The sequence below is a fragment of the Cibotium barometz genome, chromosome 45 (genome assembly GCF_041138505.1).
Source record: "Cibotium barometz isolate CiBa-2024 chromosome 45, ASM4113850v1, whole genome shotgun sequence".
NCBI classification, from domain to species: domain Eukaryota; kingdom Viridiplantae; phylum Streptophyta; class Polypodiopsida; order Cyatheales; family Cibotiaceae; genus Cibotium; species Cibotium barometz.
The window spans coordinates 29,817,532-29,840,283 of NC_141090.1; the positions used below are offsets into that span (position 1 = coordinate 29,817,532).

At 45.0% G+C, this 22,752-nt stretch overlaps 1 pseudogene; it reads right to left on the bottom strand.

Moving 5' to 3' along the window:
* Positions 1 to 2,062: 2,062 nt before the first annotated feature.
* On the bottom strand, positions 2,063 to 4,030 carry LOC147612628 (secreted RxLR effector protein 161 pseudogene; annotated as a pseudogene).
* Between the last annotated feature and the right edge of the window lie 18,722 nt (positions 4,031 to 22,752).

Below are 22,752 nucleotides of genomic sequence, written 5' to 3' on the forward strand. Positions count from 1 at the left end.
CACAAGTGTCGGTATGTGTCTCCACACCTCCTCCCTGCAGTGGCGAGCTCGAGGGTCTGGAGGTTCCTACTGGAAAAGCGTCCTGTAATAGTCTGTTGCCAAGTCCATGACCTCCTCAGAACCTGTCCTGATGTTGCCATCATGCGCCCTGAGAGAGCGGATATGCTCCCCTGCTGACCTCTGGCCATGAGTCCTGAAGAACTCTCTGCACATCCGGTCACCTTTCCTAGCCCAAAAGGACTTGGAAGCGTGGAACGAGAACTCTGATCGTCTCTACGTGATCTCCTCCAGCATGGCACAAGCCCTAACCTCCTGAAGCCTGAGCTCCTCTGAACCTAGAGAGGACTGCTGCATACGCTGAATCGAGGCGAGGTCTGTCCTGAGGCCCCTCTCCTTCGCCCACCACTGCTGCCTGACCCAAACCGCCGCCTCCTAGCAGATGCTGCTAGACTCGGCAAGAGCCTGCGACACCTGCGCCGCCAGATCCCCCATGGGGTCCCACTCCCCATCCACTGTCCTGCTGTGAACCTCCGCCCTGGCGTAGATGGAGTCTGGGATCCTGCAAGAGCGGGGGGGTAGGGAGTGAGTAGCTGTGTCCAATGATAGGATGACAGAGGCATGATCAGAGAGTGTCGTCCTTGGAACTACCCCTGATGCTCCACCTCTGCCTATCGCCCAATTACTGACATAGAAGCGATCCAACCGCTCCAAGAATCTGCCGCCCTCCCTCCTGTACCCCCATGAGAAGTCCAGGCTCCCTGGCCATCTGCCGAAGAAGGGCTCTCTCCAACTGTCCCTCCCTCCTACCGCAAAGAGAAAGCACTCCCACTCCGACTGCTCCGCATGAGCGATGCCGGCAAAATCTGGGCCCCGTCCCTGCTGATCCTCTAGCGCCTCAAGGTTGTTGAAGCCCCCTCCAACTATCCAAGAGTCCATCTCTAGAACCGACCCTGTCAAAGTGCTCCAAAAAGCGGCTCTCCGTCTCAAATCAGTCGGGGCGTAGATATTGAAAATTCCAATCCCGGATCCCTCAATATCTAAGCCCACCCAAAGAGCTCGACTTGGGACTAAAGTGCCATGCCCGCAAACGTGCTGCAGGAGCGGAGAGCCGATGGAGGTGCTGACACCTCCGCTCCTCCCCTGCTCGCCAATCGAGGACTCCCAGTAGGTGTGTGAGCGTCCTGCGAGGACCTTCCCACACCTACTGGTCTGTGAGGCCGAAAGCTTGCGTTCCTGTAGCAGGAGCACGTCCACTTGCCCCACCAGCGCTGGCTGAAGCTCCTGTCTCAGGATCATCTTCCTTGACCACGGGTTCCGAAAGAGTGGAACCCATTGATGTTCCAAGAAATGATGCGTATACTCATGATGAGGAACGATGGTCCACAAACAGTTGTCTACTCGCAGTCGATGTCGAGGTCGTCGGTGGGTGTCCTGTGTGCAGATCAAGGGGCTTCTGTGAAGGTTTAGGGGGAGAGGCCAGCTCATCCATCCCATCCTCTAAAACCTTCAACAGAGGTGAGAGTCCCTTCATCCCATGATGATAGGCTTTCTCTAGCCAACTCGAAGCCTCTACCAGTGAAATGTTGTAGAAGCTCGCTACCTCTGAGGTCCTCCAAGGACGAACCCCTTCCGAGTAGATCCAGTCCAAGGGTGGTCGAATAATGACCATCAAACGGAAACGCTTGGCGCTGCGGTGCCATCTCAAACGGACGTCCCCTTCCTACCACTGCTGCCGAAGAAGGTTGGTTGCTCAACTCTGAACCTGCTCCTGGGACTGAGTGCGAATGGTCTCTCATACACTCTCATCCATCCACTGCTCTGTCCCGTCACTAGTAAGTGTGAAAGAGTGGCTAGGACCGTCATGGGGGGAGAGGGCGGACACCTTACCCTCCGCCCCCTTTTGGAGGAAGAAGATACTGATATCCAGATAGGCAGGAAAGGAACCGATGCCGGCTTAGAACTCTAGGGGTAGAGCTCTAGGAGCTAACCGTGGTGGGGGAGTCTGACCATGAAGAGTCGGATCTAGACGCTTCATAACGGCCGAGCAAAGGATCATGAGGGCCTATGCACTGAGTTTGTTGCCTATGGCATCAAAACCTTGGCCACCCTGTGCAATGAAGCCATCTGCCACAGGTTTCCCAGGACCTATATCCTGAACACCGTTACACCCATTGACAAAGCACGAGATCCCATGGACCCCAAAAACTACAGAGCCATCATGATTGGGCATGTTATGTCCAAGATCTACACATTAGTCTTAGATGGCGAGGTCAGCACCAGTGTCGAGGCACGAGGGCTCAGAGCAACTGGGCAGGCATTCAACATATGACCACATCCTCACCCTCCGGAGTATTATTGAGGAGGCTAGGCACAGGAGACAGAGGGTATATTGTTGCTTTGTAGATTTCCGCAAGGCATTCAACACAGTTCCCCGAGCCTGCCTCATCAGACGACTACAGGAGCTGGGCTACGACTCAGAGGTTATTTGGGCAGTAGTAGCTCTGTATGTGAGTGTGATGGGTCCAGATCGGCTAAATCACCAGCATAATAGCAATCAAACAGGGATGTCCCTTGTCACCGACTCTGTTTGGCCTCTACATCGACGACACCATCAGGACACTAGGAGGTGCAGGTTGCTCTCTAGCAGAGGCTGTCATCGAGGTTCTCTTGTATGCAGACAATGTAGTGCTACTATCATCCTCCGCGGCTGGCCTTCAGCAACGCTTAGATGCACTTCAGATGTTCTGTGATACTCACAACTTGTAGGTCAACCTTAGGAAATCAAGGTAATGATCTTCAACACCTCCTGGCTTGCTATGCACCGAGAGCAGTTCTTTTTCGCCGATGACCCCATTGAGATAGTTGGCTCTACACATATCTGGGAGTTATTTTCTCATGACCGATCTTCACAATGCGCCCAGCTATGCAGGCTCGGATCAGCAGAGGCTATGCAACACTTGCCGTAATGCCCATTGTATCAGCTATCTTTAGTCTCATAGACCTTCACGGTCTCCCAAAGACTTTAATACACTTTCTTTCTTTCTTTCTTTCAGCATGGCTAGTCATGTGGTTAGAGGCTCCTGAATCAACGTATCAGACATTATTTCAACAAGTACTTTCTCCTGTCATAGCTGAACTGAGCATATGATGCATAACAAACAATTGCTCACTTCTATCATCACTTGATGATGCATAGTTGCCTTGCTGCAACTTTCCATTTTTCAAATCATTATGCCTTTTACAATAGTCCTTCATATGGCCTGGTTTTCCACAATAATAGCATTCAATACTGCTACTTGCATCATTGATTATTTGCACTCTACCACGGCCTCTCTAGCTCCCCTTGCCTCTAGTGCTACCACATCCAACTCTGGTCGGCCGGTCTAATTACAACAAGTCAACCCCTCCATCCATGATGAGCTCGCGTAAAAAGTGATATTGAATCTCAATGTGTTTTGTGCGCATGGAACACAAGGTTCTTGGTAATTGCCATGCAACTCTGATTGTCACATGATACCTGCATAGGCTTGTTCTGCATTGCACCCATGTCCCCTAAAATCCTCCTCAACCACACTACCTCACAAGAAGCAAAACATGCTGATTCGTACTCAACCTCGGTAGAAGAGAGAGCAATTATAGGCTGCTTCTTGCTGACCCATGACACAACTCTAGATCCAAGTGAGAAACAGTAACCTATCATTGATCTCCTACTATCCACGTCTCCTGCCCAATCTAACTCACAAAATCCATTCAAGGTATTGCCCTTCATATAGGTGATGCCATAATCAAGTGTGCCTTTGATGTATTTTAGCACCCGCATCCCTACCCTCCAAGGATTCTCCCGGGGCTTATTGGAAAACCTGCTTATTACACCAGTTGCAAAACTGATGTCCGGCCGCGTGTTGCACAAGTAAATCAAATTGCCCACAAGACGTCTGTACTTCACTTCATCCACCAATGGTGATGAATCCTCTTTTGAGAGCTTTATGTCAACCTCCATAGGGGTGCCAACTGTCTTGCACTTAGCCATGCCAAATGCCTTCAATATCTCTAGCATACTTCAAATGTGAGATGAAGATCTATTTTGGCTCCTACCAAACTTCAATCCCCAAACAGAAATGCATCAGTCCGAGGTCTGTCATTTCAAACTCTCTTCCTAGCATCTGCTTTGTCTACGAGATCTTCTCTTCATGGTTCCTTGTTATGACAAGGTCGTCCACATAAAGGACCACGATCATACACCTGCCTCGTTCTCTGTATATATACAAATTTGCATCAGATGCGCTCCTCCTGAACCCGTTTCATAGAAAGTAGGCATCAATCCGCTGGTACCATGCTTGTGGGGCCTGTTTCAGTCCATAAAGTGCCTTCTTCAGTTTACAAGCTTTATCTTCTGAACCAGGGATCACAAATTCTGGTGGTTGTTCCACATATACCTCCTCTTTGAGATCTCCATTCAAAAAGGCGGATTTTACATCCATCTAAAACACGGTCTAACTTTCCTGTGCTGCTAATGCCAAAACACTGCGAATTGTGGTTAGTTGAGCTATGAGAGCAAAGATATCCTGAATCTTGGAAGGAAAAAGCCACCATCGAAATTCATATATACTTACTTGGAGCATCTCGTACTAGTCATGAGATTTCAATCCATATAATTCTCCATATCTGTAGAGTAAGAGGACTACCTCGATATTGCACCCCAAGATACATACATACATACATACATACATACATACATACATATATATATATATATATATATATATATATATATATATATATATGCTTAGGTCTAAGAAAAGAGAAATTAATGATTGTGTGGTTTACATGAGCTTAAGGTATGTATCACTTAGGACACGTACTGAACGTGATGATTTGGTTTTGCAGGGCATTATTGAAGGATTTGCAAGCTAGCCAAGTAGAGGAGGCTTTGTTTTTGACCCATTAACAAGTTTACAACTTGTAAATTTGTCTATCAAGTCAAAAGACATCTTACACTACTTTGAGCAAATTAAAAATACTACTCAATTTGTCATGTTGTTAAGCCTTCGATGGAGACTAACATGTCGTGGGGATCTTCAACCGAGCTGCTTTGGAGAGCTCATCCTCCAAGCAACTTCCTTGTGGGAGCTGATTCGTATGTGATTGTGCGATGTTGTCACAGACACCGTCCTTGGATTCAATCCGAGTTGCTAGACGATCGTAAGGGGGAGGGGAATGAGAAGAAGAGAAGGGAAATGTGGGCATGGTGAAGGGGGAATCGATCATAGTCATAGCAACGATAACAAGAGTAAAAGAAAGAAGCAAATGGACACCAACACAAGAATGAAGAAAACTTACTCTCTATTCCACAACTCAAGCAATAGGAAGAATTAAGACCAAGTCAACATTCTTGGCTTTTATACATAGACCTTTTGAAGGGAGGTTTAACCCTAAATCCTTGCCTAGCTTTCTAGCCCTTATTTGGCACTATTGGCCCACGGCCTATGATGAATCAGAATACAATGGTTTGCATAATGAATCATAATACAATGCTTTGCCAAAATAGAGGATGCTACTTGCGTAACATGCCCCCCTTTCTACTCTAAATTCCATCCTTGGAATTTATCAAAATTGGGATGGCTTGAGAACGTTAGTTGTCATACATGCTTTAATTAAAGCATGTCTGGCAAATAACTTCTTGGAGAGTCCCATGAAGTACCGATGTGGTGGCTAAAAATGAGTATCTACCGTATCTTCAAAGGTTCAGATATGGCAGGCGTGCAAGTTGTGGACTCTAATATACAAGCGGCAGATCTACTTCAAGTCCGGCCCGATGTTGGGGTTGAAGTTGATCTCATGCCGCAGTCCCAGCTCCTATTCCTCTAGGGTAGGTGATTGCTGAGGCATGGTGTCTAGGAGTAGTATGATTAGCCTATTGAAATGGCTTGCCGCAACAAATGCTGGATCTGGTACATTTTGGTTCCTTTGGTTCCAGTCCCGCAATTGCTAGGCTAAGCTTGCTAACGTGGCTATAGGTGTAAGATTGAATTTTGGGAAGTTATAAACCACATTAGGATCTTGCTTGTGCAAGTCCTTGAATGTCATCCAGCTCCACCTTCTTGTCATGGGCATGAATGTGGGATCGATGCGTTTGAACCTGTGAGCATTGCAGTACAAGCTCCATGCAAGAAGGATTTCCTATAGCAAGCGGACTCGCCACTTTGGTTGGACACCCATTTGCTGCTCTGTCAGTGGGAACTAGCTAGTATGGGGCATTTTGTATCCACCGCATGATCATCCTCGCATCGAGGATGATCATCCGCCCAACACCACATCATGGTGTTGATGAATTTGGTGAGGGTCCGGACATCCATTATGTCAATCATCTGCAGCCCTTGCTTTTGCATCTCCCCTATCCATGTACATAGATCAGCTTGAGTTTGTACATCTTGGAAGGTGTTCACCGACTCTGTCCACTCTTTTGGCGGCGGTGGTGGTGGCTGCGGAGTGGCGGTGTCATCTTCGTCTACTTCAGTAGGGAATTCCACTGGTTGCTCTGGAAATAATGTGGCGGGGGCCGGAGCGGCTTCAACATTATCGACGAGGGGTTTCAACATCTATTGTACAAGAGTGTGGATATCCCTTGCATCGTGAGCTTCCTAGCTTGTTGCTGGCTCCTCCCTTTGCTTGCCTTTTGGGTCGGGCTGTTGAGGTGATGGTGGTTTTGGACTTGAGGGACTGGTGAGGGTAGTGAAGAGGTAGGGAGGGATGTATTTTACAAGGTATGTGTGGAGGGCTTCGGGTGCTACCTTGGGTTGATGGGTAGGTAGGGTGCTGAGGTCCTCGGGTCGGGGCTATAGAGCTGCAAAAATTACCCATTCCACTTGCTGCACTTCGAGGGTTTGGCCCTACTTGTATGCTATGTGCAAGGTGTCATATTTATTGGTGTATAATCCGTGTACATCGTGCTAAGGCACTCGTATACACGGTTGTACAATATGATAATGCCGATAGGATTGTACTGCGTTACCCCTTAATTGAGCAAAAACTGGTAACACCTCCTTGCCTCTATCCACCCTTGTGTTTGCATCCAAAGTTGACTTTCAAAAATCTGATCTTGCAGATAAGGGTATTCCGGCAAGTCAGCAGGCTTGGATAGCTCCATAACAGGTTCAAAGGGTGCGAAATCATTGGATTCCTGAAGACAATGGCACCATTGATGAAAGTTGAGGACTATGGGGTGGATAGGCAGCTGATAGATCTTGGTTTGATCCTCGAAGCATAGGTCACCTCGGAAAAAAGACATGGCAAAAATCGGGTGGGTGTAGTAGGTGTGTTTTTCTAGTAGGGTGGTGAATTGGAGAGGGGGAAGGGGCTGAGTGAGATCAATAGAATATTGTACAGATGAGGTGATAATGGTATTGAAGTAGTAAGTGTTGGAATTAGGGTTGCAGGAATGCACACACAACTTCAAGAAGATGAGGAAGCTTGAGCACAACACAGTAGTGTATTATGAGTGCCAAAAATGAAAGATCACAAGCCCTAGAAGATAATGGGCGTATATACAATGCACGGGGGAAAAAACCTCCTAGTGAGGGAAAAAGTGCCCCGGCGGTCCTAAGTGTGTTCACACACATCACTACTATAATATGGTAACAAATCCCCCCTGGAGTGATGCGGTGAACAAGAGCTAGCACTCATGTATAGGGAAGTGTCTAGCTATGTGGACGAATCCACAAAAGGGAGTAAGCCCAAAGCTTTGCGAAAAGCTTCGAACTTCTCACGAGGCAGAGCCTTTGTGAAAAGGTCTGCAAGGTTATCCTGTGTTGGCACATAAGCCAAACTGATCTCTCCTGCAGAGAGTCTCTCCCTGACATAATGGTAGTGCACCTCAATGTGCTTCGTACGAGCATGGAACACTGGGTTCCGCGCAACTGCCAATGCGCTCTGACTGTCAGTGAAGATGGTGGTGGCAGATGGCTGCCCAACACCCAAATCAGCCATAAGGCGTCTGAGCCACACACACTCAACCGTAGCTGTGAAAGCTGCCCTGTACTCAGCTTCACAACTAGAAGTGGCCACAGTAGGCTGCTTCTTGCTCAACCATGATATGCATGAGCTTCCAAGCATGAAGCAAAAACCACTCGTGGACACGCGTGTGTCATAACAACCAGCCCAGTCAGAATCTGAAAAAACATGTAAATCTGGCGGCAATGATCCCCCCTTGGGATAAAACAACCCAAGATGCCGAGTACCACTCAAATAGCGAAAGATACGCTTCACTGCCTGCCAATGCTTAATGCCTGGGCTATGCATAAATCTGCTCACCTGTGAGACTGCAAACTGAATGTCTGGCCTCGTAATGCATACATAAATGAGGCAACCAACAGCTGTCTGATAGAGTGTGACATCAAAGTGATCTCCAGCATCATGAAGACTCAACTTCAAACCTGTCTTTATTGGAGTAGCAATAGGCTTGCAGTCTTCAAGGCCAAATCTCCGCAACAATGTTTCAATATACTTTGTCTGACACAAAGCAATACCTCCATCACACTGCTTAAATTGTATTCCCAAATAATGATGCAAATGCCCCAAATCTGACATCTCAAAAGAGGCATTCAAATCAGCCTTAAAATCAGCAATATGACTCTCATTTGGTCCTGTGAGCAGCATGTCATCGACATAGAGAGCAATGATTAGATGTACACCATCCACACGTTTAACATACAAAGTGCTTTCTGTTGGACTATTCTGAAACCCATGTGCAGTCAAATATGCATGTATTTTTTCATACCAAGCTCGTGGAGCTTGCTTTAAACCATATAAAGCCTTTTTTAACCTGCACACTTTGTTTTCCTGCCCTCTTTGAACAAAACCACGAGGCTGCGATACATACACCTCCTCATGCAAATCTCCATTTAAGAACGCAGTCTTTATGTCCAGCTGATGTACATTCCAACCATTATGAGCTGCTAATGCACAGATGCTATGAACAGTGGTCATACGACATGTGGGAGCAAAAGTCTCATCAAAATCAATGCCCTTCTCTTGAGCATAACCTTTTGCAACAAGCCTAGCCTTATGGCGATCCACTGTGCCATCAGGCTTACGCTTCAATTTGTATACCCACTTAGTGCCAATGGCCTTCTTGCCAGGGGGCAAGTCACATAAAGACCATGTACTATTCTTCATAATAGCATCGTATTCTGCTTGCATAGCAGCCATCCAATTTTCTGAACTTTGTGCCTCATCAAATGAAACAGGCTCACTTTCATCGCACATACTAGAAACAGCCAATGCATAACAATCTGACGCATAAGAGGCACCATGAGAGCCAGAACGAGTGCGACTAGACAAAGGGGCATCCAACTTGCTGTCACGCAAAGTCTGCACCAGCCATCTAGGCATGTTCCTAGAGCCCTCAATCTCTTGTCTCTCATCCTCAACTGCATCATGCACATCTGCATCAGATATAGGCTGATCTGTGCCATCATTTAAAACCTGCATAGGCTGAAAAACTGCCTCATGAGGTATTGCACTTGACTGTGCACCACTGAAAAGAGACAACAATGTATCATAGACATCACGTGAGCTGATATCTGTCTCCTTAGTACATGAAACCAAGGGCTGAACTGCATCTTCCACAAATACAACATCACGGCTAACCAAAATGCGCTTTGTCTGTGGATGATACAAACGATAGCCTTTGCTCTCAGCACTATATCCAACAAAAATACATTTGACAGCTTTGTCATCCAATTTTCTGCGATGTTGCACAGGCACTAATGCATATGCCAGGCAACCAAAAACACGTAAATGGCCAACAGATGGCTTGCGGCTATGCCAAGCCTCATATGGAGTGACAACCTGTAATGCTTTGGTGGGACACCTGTTTAGTACATAAGTGGCACACATGACAGCCTCAAGCCAAAAACCATGTGGTAGACTTTGACTCTTAACCATACATCTTGCCATTTCCATGAGAGACCTGTTTTTTCTCTCAGCCACACCATTTTGCTGTGGTGTATACGGCACTGTACATTGGTGTTTTATCCCACGCTCAGCTAGAAATGCATTAAATTCTGTAGACATATACTCCCCCCCTCGATCTGAACGGAGGGTGCCCATCTTAGTTTCTGACACATTTTCAGCCATAACCAAAAACTGTTTGAAGCACAAAAACACTTCGGACTTTGCCTTCAAAGGATATACCCATGCATGCCTGGTAAAATCATCAATGAAAGTCACGAAGTAAAGGTAGTTTCCAAATGATGGAGTTTGCATGGGACCACAAACATCACTGTGAACAAGCTGCAATCTGCGTTCAGCTCTCACTGATCCATCTTTGGGAAAGGAAGCACGCTGCATTTTACCCAATATGCAGCCCTCACAAACATGCTTGACAGGTGCCTCAAGCTTAGGCAAAGAAGACACCATTTCAGATTTCTGCAGGCGCAGCAAACTTGCAAAATTCAGATGACCAAAACGTGCATGCCACAGTTTTGCATCTGAAATAGCCTGCGTATCCATAATAGCACATGCTGAATCCTCTACACATTTGCCATCCATATTGAGCTTATACAGCCCTCGACATAGTGAACCAGATGCTACAATGATGTCACCACAAGAGAGATCATGAACAGTACATCTGTCATCCACAAATTTTACAACCAAACCTGTTTTGGCAAATGCGGAGACTGACAGCAGATTCTTTTTGATCCCTGGCACATACAATGCATCAAAAAGTGTAAAGGTGTTGCCATTTGCAACATTCAGCACAATCTGTCCAACTCCTTCAACGGGATAAGAGGAGTTATTGGCACAAGTGACAGTATTCCCTGTGGGAGCAGACTCAAGGAAAGTGAATAAACTGCGCTGCGAGGTGATATGCTTAGTGGCACCACTGTCAAAGTACCATACATCTGAATCTACTGCAGACATACATGTGTCATGCAAAGATGGGTCATAACTGCACTGCGCATTGAATGCCCATTCTGTATCTAGCACAACATTAGCAGATTCATTGTTAGAAGGAGAGGCATCTGCAACAGCCATACCAGCCTCTTTCTTCTTAGCCTCTTTCGCAGCCAGCTTAGGACACGCTTTGATGACATGATCATTTCCCTTACAGTACTTGCAAAATGTCTTCTGTTTGTCACCCTTCTTCTCATCTTTGTCTTCCTTCTTTGGTTGCGCAGCATTTGCAGATTTCTGCTTACTAGAAGAAAAGCCAGCTTTACCTTTCCCGCTTCTCTGACTAGCAACGAAAGCTTGATCTGCGACACGCATAATATTCCTGTTTTGCCTTGACTGGTCTTCTTGCAGCAAAACAGAAACTAACTCCTCAAATGATAAGGCATTGGGATTGCCTTTCATCATCAAGCGAAGAGTGGAAGCAAAACCCTGATAAGAATCTGGTAGACCATTCAAAACAGTCTGCACAAGTGAACTGTCTGACAGGATTTCATCTGCAGAAATGAGCTGCTCTTTGAAATCCTTGATCTTTGTCAAAAAGCTATCCATAGAATCACCTTCGTTCATATGCTCACTCTCCAACTGTTTTCGGAGGTAAGCAACACGAGCCTCATTTCTTGCCTGATACAATGTGGCAAGTACATCCCAAGCATCCTTAGAAGTCCTGCAGGAGCGAATATGTGGGATAATGGTACGTTTGACAGACAGCGCAATCAAGGCATGAGCCTGCGCATCTCTACCATCCCAACGAATCTGCTCTGCTGAAAGTGGTGGTTCTCGAACAGCTGCTACAACACTTGTGCCTGCACCATCATCAACAGTACCTGTTTCTGATGTGTTTGCAGCATTCCCAGCCACAATAGGACGTGCATCAATACCCTGCACAATGTTCCATAACCCCTTTGCTACCAATACATGTCGCATCATATATGCCCACAATGGATAGTTGGTGCCATCCAACTTATCCTCAGCAGCCAACATGCGGAATACATCATTGTTGTCAGCCATGGCCAATGACTGTACTACTAGATGTAAATGCTGTCTGCAAGAGGTAAACCTGTATAAAATCGACCTGTGCTATGTAGCACAGCCCAAAACAGACGAATGGGCACCTGTCCTGCAGATTTTAATCTTGACAGAAAATCTGCACAGTAGGACGATTTTGCCTGCGCAGTACTTGGAATGCAAAAACGGAGGGCGAAATGACTTCAGATCAAAATTCTGAAACGAACCAGCCCTACGGGCTATCCCACGGCATATACTAACCTGCAGACGCTCGTGAAACCTCGTCGCAATCGGAGTAGATGAAGCGGCAGGTGCCGGTGATGCTGCCCGGGAGGAGGAAGCCTGCTCTGATACCAATTGTTGGAATTAGGGTTGCAGGAATGCACACACAACTTCAAGAAGATGAGGAAGCTTGAGCACAACACAGTAGTGTATTATGAGTGCCAAAAATGAAAGATCACAAGCCCTAGAAGATAATGGGCGTATATACAATGCACGGGGGAAAAAACCTCCTAGTGAGGGAAAAAGTGCCCCGGCGGTCCTAAGTGTGTTCACACACATCACTACTATAATATGGTAACAGTAAGTCAACATCTGCTCAATCGTCTGGTTTTCCAGAGCTAAACTTACTATGTTTGACGAAGCTGCCATTATCATCCTATGCTTAGTCTCCAGGTGAGACTTGAATTTTTGGTACTTCTTCCAACTCACGGATTTGTTGCTCCTTCTGCTTGAGTAGTTGTTCTTTTTGTTGATATGCACCCTCCAGTTCCTTTGTTCTGCAGTGAAAATATAGATTCATCTGGTATGCTTGCTGGATGTGCTCTTGGGTAATCATCTCCTTGGTTCTTACTAACTCTTCCTTTTCTTCTTGTAGCTTGCATATTGTGGTCGCATCTGCCTCCTTGGCCCTTTTGCTTTCTTCTTGGGATTCTTTAAGCTGTCAGTCGAGTTCCTGTACTTGATGCTGGAGCACCCTTTCCTTGGTTAAGGACACTTCCAAGGCCTTCTCCACTTCCTCTTGGTTTTTGATGCGGGCTTGCAGTTGTTGCAGCTGATTCTGGTTCCTCTCAAAAATCTACAGCCCCACCATTTGGAAGTGGATAAGGATCTTCAAGAAGTTGCTTTCTCGTTCAAGCACATCGGGGTGTCCAGCTTTGTACTGCTCATATGTGGCATCATCCTTGTAGTTATCAGATAAAGTTGTCGCCACAACTTCTAATGCCTTGAAGGCATTGTCCTCTTGGCCCTGCTCTTTAGCCCTTGCCCTCATAATTTGCATTAAAGTTGAGGCCAAACTACCTGGAGAAAGGTGACCACATCACCCACCCTTTTAAAGGTAGCTACACAAGAACCTGCTCCAAGGGATGAAGGCAAGGGAAAGAAGATAGATGTCACCAATATTCCTTCATCATCAATGTCTATATCTTTATTGCCAGTGGAATACCAATCCACAAAGGTTATTGGGCCTAAGGTAGTCACACAAGAACCTACCATGGGTAAAACCAGTCCTCTCAAAAACAACACATGGCGCACAGGAACGAGAGCAGTCACACAAGAACCTACTTCCATTACGGAGGTAGAACCACAAGAACATGTTCCTCATCCTAAAAATACAAGAATCGAGGAGCATTCTGAAGCTGACATCATCAAGGATACCACGATTCTGTTCAAGAGTTTTGCTACTTCAATGATTGCCACCACATCGCAATTAAAGGTACCATCCAACTTGCAACAATCAGCCGCCGCAAGGTATGCCACTTGGTTCATGAACACCTTACCCTAACCGAGTGTCTAGCCTAGCTCAACATCAATAGGATATAGGTCAGAACTTAAGCTAGGGCACAATTCAATTCAGCCAACACGCTAGGGTCCTTAGTGAAAATACCTCACATAGGGCAGATACATTCGTGCACAAGCACTCACAATTTTGAAGTCAAACCAAAGTCCAAGCTAACGTGAGTACACAAAAATAGGTGCTAAGGGCATGGCACACTCATCAAAGAGCATAAGCACTAACTAGGGTCCACATGCGCCTAGCACTCACATCTGCCCTAATTGAGTCAACAGGGTGGAAGTCCTACAGCTAAAGTCCATAGTCACTTGTGAAGATCACTGTAGGCCAGTTGGCAGAATTTCAAGACATACGTTATTGCAGCGTGCTGCAATAATCCATCTTCTCCGAAGTTAGCTCCAACTTGTTAAAAACCATTCTAAGGAGAATCAAACACTAGCTCCATTGCATAGTTGAATAGAAATGAAGAAGATGAAGTTAAGCTACTAATCAAGAAGTAATTAGCATAATGATGAGCATAATGACAACATAAGTGAGGGGCAATAAAATGTGTTGATTTCAATAGATGAGAGCCTCTTTATATAGGCTGAAGTACATGAGGATTAAGCTCAAGATTAGGTGTTAATCATCATCTAAATCATCTCCACCTTCCCTCCTAGATTCAAGCACCTAAAAGTGACCACCAACCCTAGAATCTTGCTAATCACACCAATGCTACCTAATCAAGGGATCACGACCCCTTTGGCTGATGTTGAGCTCCTAAATGACTCTTTTACAAGATTGCATAATAACCTTTGTATCCATTTGCCCATAATCTATGACTTTAGTGCATAGTGCTAGTTACAAGGTATGTGCCCTACACATCATTTTAGTGAAGGTGTTTGCCATATTTTTTAACACCCCTCCTCAAACACTGAATCCACTCAATGATGCAGTTGGTCATGCTGACTCTCATGAGCCTAATTAACCACCCAATGCTCAGTGATAGCATGCATGAGCGTGGTCTGACTAGCAATGCCATACATAGGTTATGCCAATGTGAACTCAGAGGCTTTAGTCATGCGTACAAAAGAGGTATGGGACGACTTTAGAAGAGTGTGACAAGACGTGGCTACATGTATGAGTGAAGAGGACACCCATGTGTATAGGGCATGCCCTTGCTTTTAGCACTTTAGAATAAATGATTTGATCTAATCATAGATAGGGCCTCATGATGGTGGCCCTTGTCTTCATCTTTTTCTTCTTCTTGGTCTTCTTCCTGCTGCACTTCTTCCATGATGTAGACTCGTTGCATCTTCTTCTTGGCAAAACAATTCTTCTCTACATGGCCAGGTTTGTGACAAAAGTCACAAATGAGATTGTTGTTGTTGTAGCCCTTGTTGTAGTTGCCTTTGTTCTTGCCATACCTACTAGATCCTGCATAATAAGCATTTTCAGTAGACAAGGTTGATGACGATGGAGACTCCATTTGCTTGGTCTTTAGTTTTCTCTCCTCCTCAAGAAGAGATGCTTCAATGTCCACAAGCTTTGATATTGGCATATTGGTCAAGGTTGTGACCACATGGTCATATTCTTCAGGTAAAGATTTAAGTAATACACCAATGGAGACATCTTCATCCATCTTAAGACCTATTCCTGCATGTTGTGTTAATAGGCCTTTCATGTAGTTCAAATGTGAGGCTAGGGATGTGCCAGACTTCATTTCTAGCTTAAAAAATTCAATGAGCAAACCAAACTTTGAACTTTTAGATCGAGCCCCAAATAGAGTTGTGAGTTGGTCCCAAACTTCCTTGGAAGTTTCGCATCCATCCACATGATGAATGTAAGTGTCATCAAGCTCCAATGTGATGATGGCACGAGCTTTGTCATCTCTTACTTCCCAACAAGGAACATCAGCAAGAGTCCTTGGCTTCTTCTCATTCCCATTTACTATGTTGAAGAGCCCCTTCTTCATGAGCATTAACTTGATGCGGGTTTGCCATGTGTGAAAACCATGACCTTTAAAGCGCATTGATGGAGAATCCTTGGTAGCCATTATGATATGGAATGAAGGGGGTCTTACCTCTGATGATTGAGGCAGTGTCTACCCTTTTACAAGAGAGATTAAGACCAAAGAATAGTGCTAAATCAAGTTATTTAGCATATGCTTTCCAAAAGATAAAACCAGAAAATATATTGATTTGTGGGAAGCAAGGGAGACACCTAATCAAGGGGCAAATAATAAGGGGATGTAGCAAGTCCCTAATGACATGTATGAACCACTTATTGCACCAAATGATAAGGATTATGATAGATTAATCATTGATTAGTGGAGTTGAATATTCTGCTCACTATGCAGAGAAATGAGCTCACTTGGAGTCAATATTTGAAGGAGTTGCACAAAGAATAAGCTAAAAATCTTCAAGGGCATTGAATAGCAGTATGTCTAGATGATTTTAGAGCCCACAAACTTGCTTAAGCAACTTAATCAATGAGTAATCTCAAATTTACCAAAGTACCTTTTCTGGCTATGGCAGTTCTGGACAGCACCCTGGTTTTTTGCTTGGTGTGTGAAGCACACTCAATCATTTGCAAAACCCTCTTAGGAGGAGTAAGTTTAGGTTCCAATGAAGCCACACCTAAGAGGAATTAGACCAATTTGATGTGTGTGAGCTGCAACAATACTTTTGGTGGTCGCCTATCAAGAACGTGCCTGTTTTGGGGAAAACGAAGTTGCCGGCGACGTGGAGCTATGAATGGTGCAATTGAGGTGCCATGCCCCTTAGCAATATTGCTGGTGAAGTGCCCACAAAAAGGATTTTGGCAACGGTTACGTGGTTTGTGAGCACCAAGGCCTCCACTCAGCTGCTATTCTAGATCCTATTTTCTAGGAAACCCATAAAAGCTAATGAAACCCTAATTTTCACTAATCTCTTGCTAAGCAAATAAGATGGGGCTTGATTCTAAATGCATGGGCTAGTCCTAGCTCTGATACCATGTTAAAAACCATTCTAAGGAGGATCAAACACTAGCTCCATTGCATAGTTGAATAGAAATGAAGAAGATGAAGTTAAGCTACTAATCAAGAAGCAATTAGCATAATGATGAGCATAATGACAACATAAGTGAGGGGCAATAAAATGTGTTGATTTCAATAGATGAGAGCCTCTTTATATAGGCTGAAGTACATGAGGATTAAGCTCAAGATTAGGTGTTAATCATCATCTAAATCATCTCCACCTTCCCTCCTAGATTCAAGCACCTAAAAGTGACCACCAACCCTAGAATCTTGCTAATCACACCAATGCTACCTAATCAAGGGATCACGACCCCTTTGGCTGATGTTGAGCTCCTAAATGACTCTTTTACATCATGGTAAGATTGCATAATAACCTTTGTATCCATTTGCCCATAATCTATGACTTTAGTGCATAGTGCTAGTTACAAGGTATGTGCCCTACACATCATTTTAGTGAAGGTGTTTGCCATATTTTTTAACACAACTTGCTCTGATGACTAAACACATTGGGGATCAAAGGGCTATAGCATCAGAATGCCAAAATCAGCTCAACAGGAGCCAAAACTCAGGGCGCTGCAATAACACTGCATTGCATTGGGAGTATGAAAATTGCTACCAAATGTCATCCAGTGGGCAGGCAGGTCACATACCAATCTATCAAGCATGCAAGAGGCAACCAATCACTAATATAAGCCAGGTATGCATTGTGAGTTCATCTTGATGCATTACTGGTTAATGCATTGACATGCTAAGTTCCACAAACCGAAGGGCAACTAAGGATCTAGAATGGACATACTGCCTCTTAATATTGCTATGAGACCACTCAAGAAGCAAAGGGTGATTGGTGTAGCCAAAACTCAAGGCGCTGCATTAACCTATTAATGCATCGGGAGATTGAGATAGACAGAAAACTGATCAATGGGAGTGATATGCATGCACAAATATGTTCAAATAAGCATGTATGAGAACAAGTATCCCTGGGTTGCATCACAGTAGGTCAAAAATACATCTATTTCAGCCACGCTGCAATAACAGGATTAATGCATCAGCTTGTGCCAAATTGGTCCAAGGGAGGTCAAGGTATGGATATTGCAGCAGAGATTATGGTCAAAAGGATGTAGAGAAACCACTGAATACTTGTCAGTATCAACAGGGACCATTTTTTCCAGGGTGCTACAATAACCGATTAATGCAGCGCGCTGCATTAATTCTATATAGTCAAGAATTACCGATTCTAACTGTACGCTGCCAAATTTCAATTGAACACCAAACACTCACAATCAACCCCCAACCTTCACCAACCCCTCAAAACATCTCTCCCAATATGTCTTCCGATACCGAAGACTACATCCTCCATCATTTCACCTCTCTTCGTGAGTGAGGACGAGGAGACGGAATTCACTAGTGGCCATTCCGAAACACAATCCCACCTTCCTGGTCAATCAGCAGAAGAAGAGGCAAGGGAAATTGAAGAGGCCCTCAGAGTATCGGCTAAGGAGGCAACCGAAAGATAGAAGAGAAAGAGCAAACCCACACAAGTGGCACCACAGGATGTAGGGGAACCATCAACCGCAAGTGTAGTACCTCACAAAAGAAAGGCGAGCTCGGACACAAGTGCATCTAGCCCCATGTCGAAAAGGGGGATCGCAATCACCACACACTCGCTATTGGGATAGGAATGGGTGGAGCAATTGGGTGGCATGGTAGTGGACATGCTAAACCCAACCACCAGATTCAAGGTGACCTACCACACCTTCGAATGTTACCAGGCCCTTCAAGACCTAGAGGTTGTTCCACACCTAGACGCCTGCAGTCTAGGCAAAATGTGGTATAAACTACCTTGCAAACTGGACATGCATTATGCAGTACAATTTGTAAAGAATTACAATAGAAACACCAAACAAACGAAGATCATCTCCGACCATGGGCAGGAGAAGATACTCACCCTGAATGTGGACGCCCTAAGGAATGCCTACGGCCTGGAAGTGGTTGCGTAACCTTATGTGGACCTACGAAAGCTAGGCAACAAGCTTGAAGGTGCCGCCAACTACGAAAGCCTGGCGTAAAGCTTGTTGATATTTCTCCACATCTACAGAAGGCAGCACGTGTTCTACGCCTACTCACAAGGGTTGAGCCATCGGATCACCACAACATAATTCTGGCCAATCACTTACTAAGATTGCACAAGCTAGCACAACATGTGACGAATTGGGCATATTATTTTTATCAAAAGCTAGACAAGGTTTGTGCTCAACACAACACCCAATGCTGTTGATGCCGCTAATCTGTCATCTAGTAGCCTGGAGGTTGGATAAAAAGAATTTTGGGTTCGCAGATAAAAGCAAGGTGGAACTATAGGAGTTAGCGCCCGAGCCGGAGCCAAAGAAGCTGAGGGTGGACCCCATTGCTAGAATGACCACAAGGAGCAAGGGAAAGGAATAAAGCATGGTAGAAGCGGCCGAAGAATTAAGGAAACAACAGGAAGAAGAGGCAGCTAGGCAGTGGAAAGAAATCGAACAACACCGGTGAGAGAAGGCTGTGGAGGAAGCAAGGAAGGGGAAAGAAAAAGAAAGAGGCAAGGCAAAGGTTCAAGAGGAACCTATCATATAGGAAGAACCACAAGAGGAACCTGAGTTCGAGTACCACCAGCCCATGCTGACACAACATTATATCGACACGGCGAGACTCAATAGCCTCTTGTTGTTATTCTACTCTTTTTCGCAGTACAGCTGTTGTTGGTGATGGGCATGGTTCTTTTGTGGGTTCATTTGTCTTTCGTACACATACCATCTTGGTCTTCTGTGGTGCTTGTGGTTGTGGCGCGACTACATTTGATGTTTCTGTGATAGTCGCCTTTCTTTGCTTGGGCACCTTAAGTTGGTTATTACCATGGTAAAAACCTTGGCCTTTCAATAGCATAACTGGCACCCATTGTTGATGTGTTCTTTTCCTTCATTGAGCTCTCTTGGCCCTGGATTGTCGAGGTTTCGGATAGAGCAAAAGTGTTGGCTTTTGATGTCAAGGTTCACAGGGTATCCATACACTTTTTTCTCCTTGGAAGTATCCTTAGGCATGTAGCAATTTGGTGGGAACCCACCTTGTCATTAGTTTGTGTGGATAAGGTGTTGGTTTTGGGCGAGGTTGTGGAGTCTGGAGTGGTGTAGTCGAGGATGTAGGTGTGAGGTTTGGAGATTGAGAGGCTTTTTAGTAGGATAGTTTTACCTTTACCTTTTTCAATAGTGATATCACTATTGTTTTGTGTGGAAGACGGCATCTGTAACTCTCCCTGTAGCAATGGTACCTGGGTTGCATGCCCTTTATACACCATTCTAGCTTGTCGTGCATGCCAATCGATCTAACAGTTGGTCAAATAGCACCACGTGCATCCAAGGACCACATGTTCCTCCATTGATCTTGCAGGCAGCACATAAAAATGTACCTGCAACACATTTTTAGTAATGGCTATGTCTAGAGTCACATGGCCTATGGGTTTCGTTCGTGTGCCATTTAGCACTCTAACTGTCGCATTGGTTGGGACCATGCTTCCTTTTGGTAGGGTTTGCCAAGCTTCAAATGATTGGCTCGCACCTAGATCTAGCAATGCCTCCAACCCAAAGGTTGTATCATTGGTGATCTTCAGGTTTAAGGTAATTCTTGCTGGTTCAATTTCTGGTTCTTCGTCCCCTAGGCCTTCATCCACGAGGGTGCCCTTGTACAAGATCATCCTTTTGGACTTTTCCTTCACCTCTCTTCTTTTGCTTCTTGTTGAGAGACTATGGTACCCTCCGAAGCACTCATCTTGAACCAAATGAGCTCCTCTTTTTTCAAGTATATTGATGGTTGCAAGTAAATGCATCCAATTGTGTGAATACTCGAGTTTAGGTAGAGGTGCATACCATGTTTCATCAGCATCTCCTCCCATTATTTTCTCAATCTCAGCTTCAAACTGATTAACAATTGTTATTCTAGTTGTCATTTCTGATTCAACAGCAAACAAGTTGCCACCTAGTGGACAAGATTCCCACATCGTCAGGTCCACCTTCGTCACTAAAGTATCCTTTCTGAGAAATATCATATTTGATGACCAATCATGCACTATCCCTGCTGATCTCAGAAATGGTCTCCCTAGGATTATGTCATAAGAGTCAATTGGGTTCTTGAAGTCCATGACTACAAACTAGATGTGGTAGGTGATGCTAAAGGTTGTGATCTTTAAGTCCTTCACCACACCAACTGGTCTTGTAGTGGTTCCATCAGCCAACTTGACTATCAATGAGGTCTTCTCCATGGGCAGTCTTCCCCATTTTTCCTGTATAGTTGATTCATAGGGCTCCATATCAGACCTTTTGGAGAATACTCCAAGATGAATGACCCACTTAAGGTATTCCATGTATCCTTCTTCTTGGGATTAAGCGCTCGATACCACATGCCTACCTTGCCATCCAATTGAATTCCAAAGGCTCCAATTTTATCACCATCGGGAGACATCTTCGAAGGCGGCACAAACTTGCTCGAAGCATTCCACGTAGGTGATTGGGTCACCCTCTCCTTGGAATTTTGCAATTAACTTGGCAATGGCTATGGACCTATTTTTAGACCAATGATTATCTCTAGCTCTGCAGGGAATGCAGCTGGCACTGGCGCCCCCTTCCTATAGCCTGCACTAACACCATAAGCGCTTCATCAAAAAACACCGTCTGATGAGAATAGGAGGTGGTTGTGGATATGGCATTGGTGGTTGTTGGGAGCCATACGATTGTTGTGATGGGACCGGTCTTGGATATTGTCTCATGTTGGGATCCGCTTAATATGATGTACTTGGTGCTTCATGCTGTGGATTCATCGTTGGATGAGTCAGAGTGAATGTTGGTCCCATTGACACTGGGTTGAACCTAGGTGTTGGCCCTTGATAAGCCAATGTCGTGGTTGGGGGTCGTGGGATTTGAGGTCTAACTTGGAATTGGGGTCCCCCGTGGTTCAGATGGTCATGCTTCCACATCAAATTGAAAGACGGGTCCGTCTTCAACATGTAGGTTATGAGAACATAGATCGATTTTAGAGGGTGGTGTCATCACCCTTGTCGTGTGTTTCATAACGATAAGTGGTCCTGAGGTTACTGTGCTGGCACAAGCAAACGGGTTTATGTCTTAGACTGTGTTATTGAAAAGTTGTGCTCGTGGGTCAAACTATCCAAAGAAGTTGGTTATACCTTCATAGATCCTATTGGATGTTAATTGTGTTGGGGACTGAGTCCCTGAAATTGGAGCAATGGATATGTGAATATCATTTTGGTTCTGTGCATTATCCTCCATGCTTAGTGTTTCGTCTGTACTTGACTCATATTTGAAGAGTGGTCCTAGTATAGATGAAGTACTATTCAAAGAAGACCTCTCTCTAGCAGATAAACTCGGGCCTAAGATGGCCTCTAAGTCTACGTTGGATGTGCTGTCTTCTGGAGCAACTTCATATCCTAAGATGCGTCTGGACCTAAGGTGCATGTATAACTTCAAGGTTCAGGGTGAATGGGGCCTGCTATCAATCTGTTTAGCCTTGTAGTGTCACTGACTATGGTGCAAGAAATTATTGCAGCACGTTGCAATAATGTTAATGCAGTGCCCTGACTGGTCTGGGCTAATGCAGCACTGATGCTCAAGTCAACTGGTTCCAGGTGAAAGTGTAGTCCTCCTGATGAAGAGTACAATCCCTGATGCAATAATTTAATGCAGCGCGTTGCATTAACCTAATGCAGTGCCTTGGGTTGTTGGTCTTGGACTTGAACTGGTTATTGATTTTTGGCTTTGTGTAGTGTTGTTGAACAGTATGTGCAAATTCCAGTCTTCTCTAATGCAATAAGTTAATGCAGCGCGCTGCAATAACAAGCGGTGCAATATTCAAAATTTGAAATTTGCTCAAGGGTCAACTAACTGGCTCTCTTTGGATGAGATATTTTTGCTAAGTGTCAGGCCACATGATTAATGCAGTGCGCTGTTAATAATCC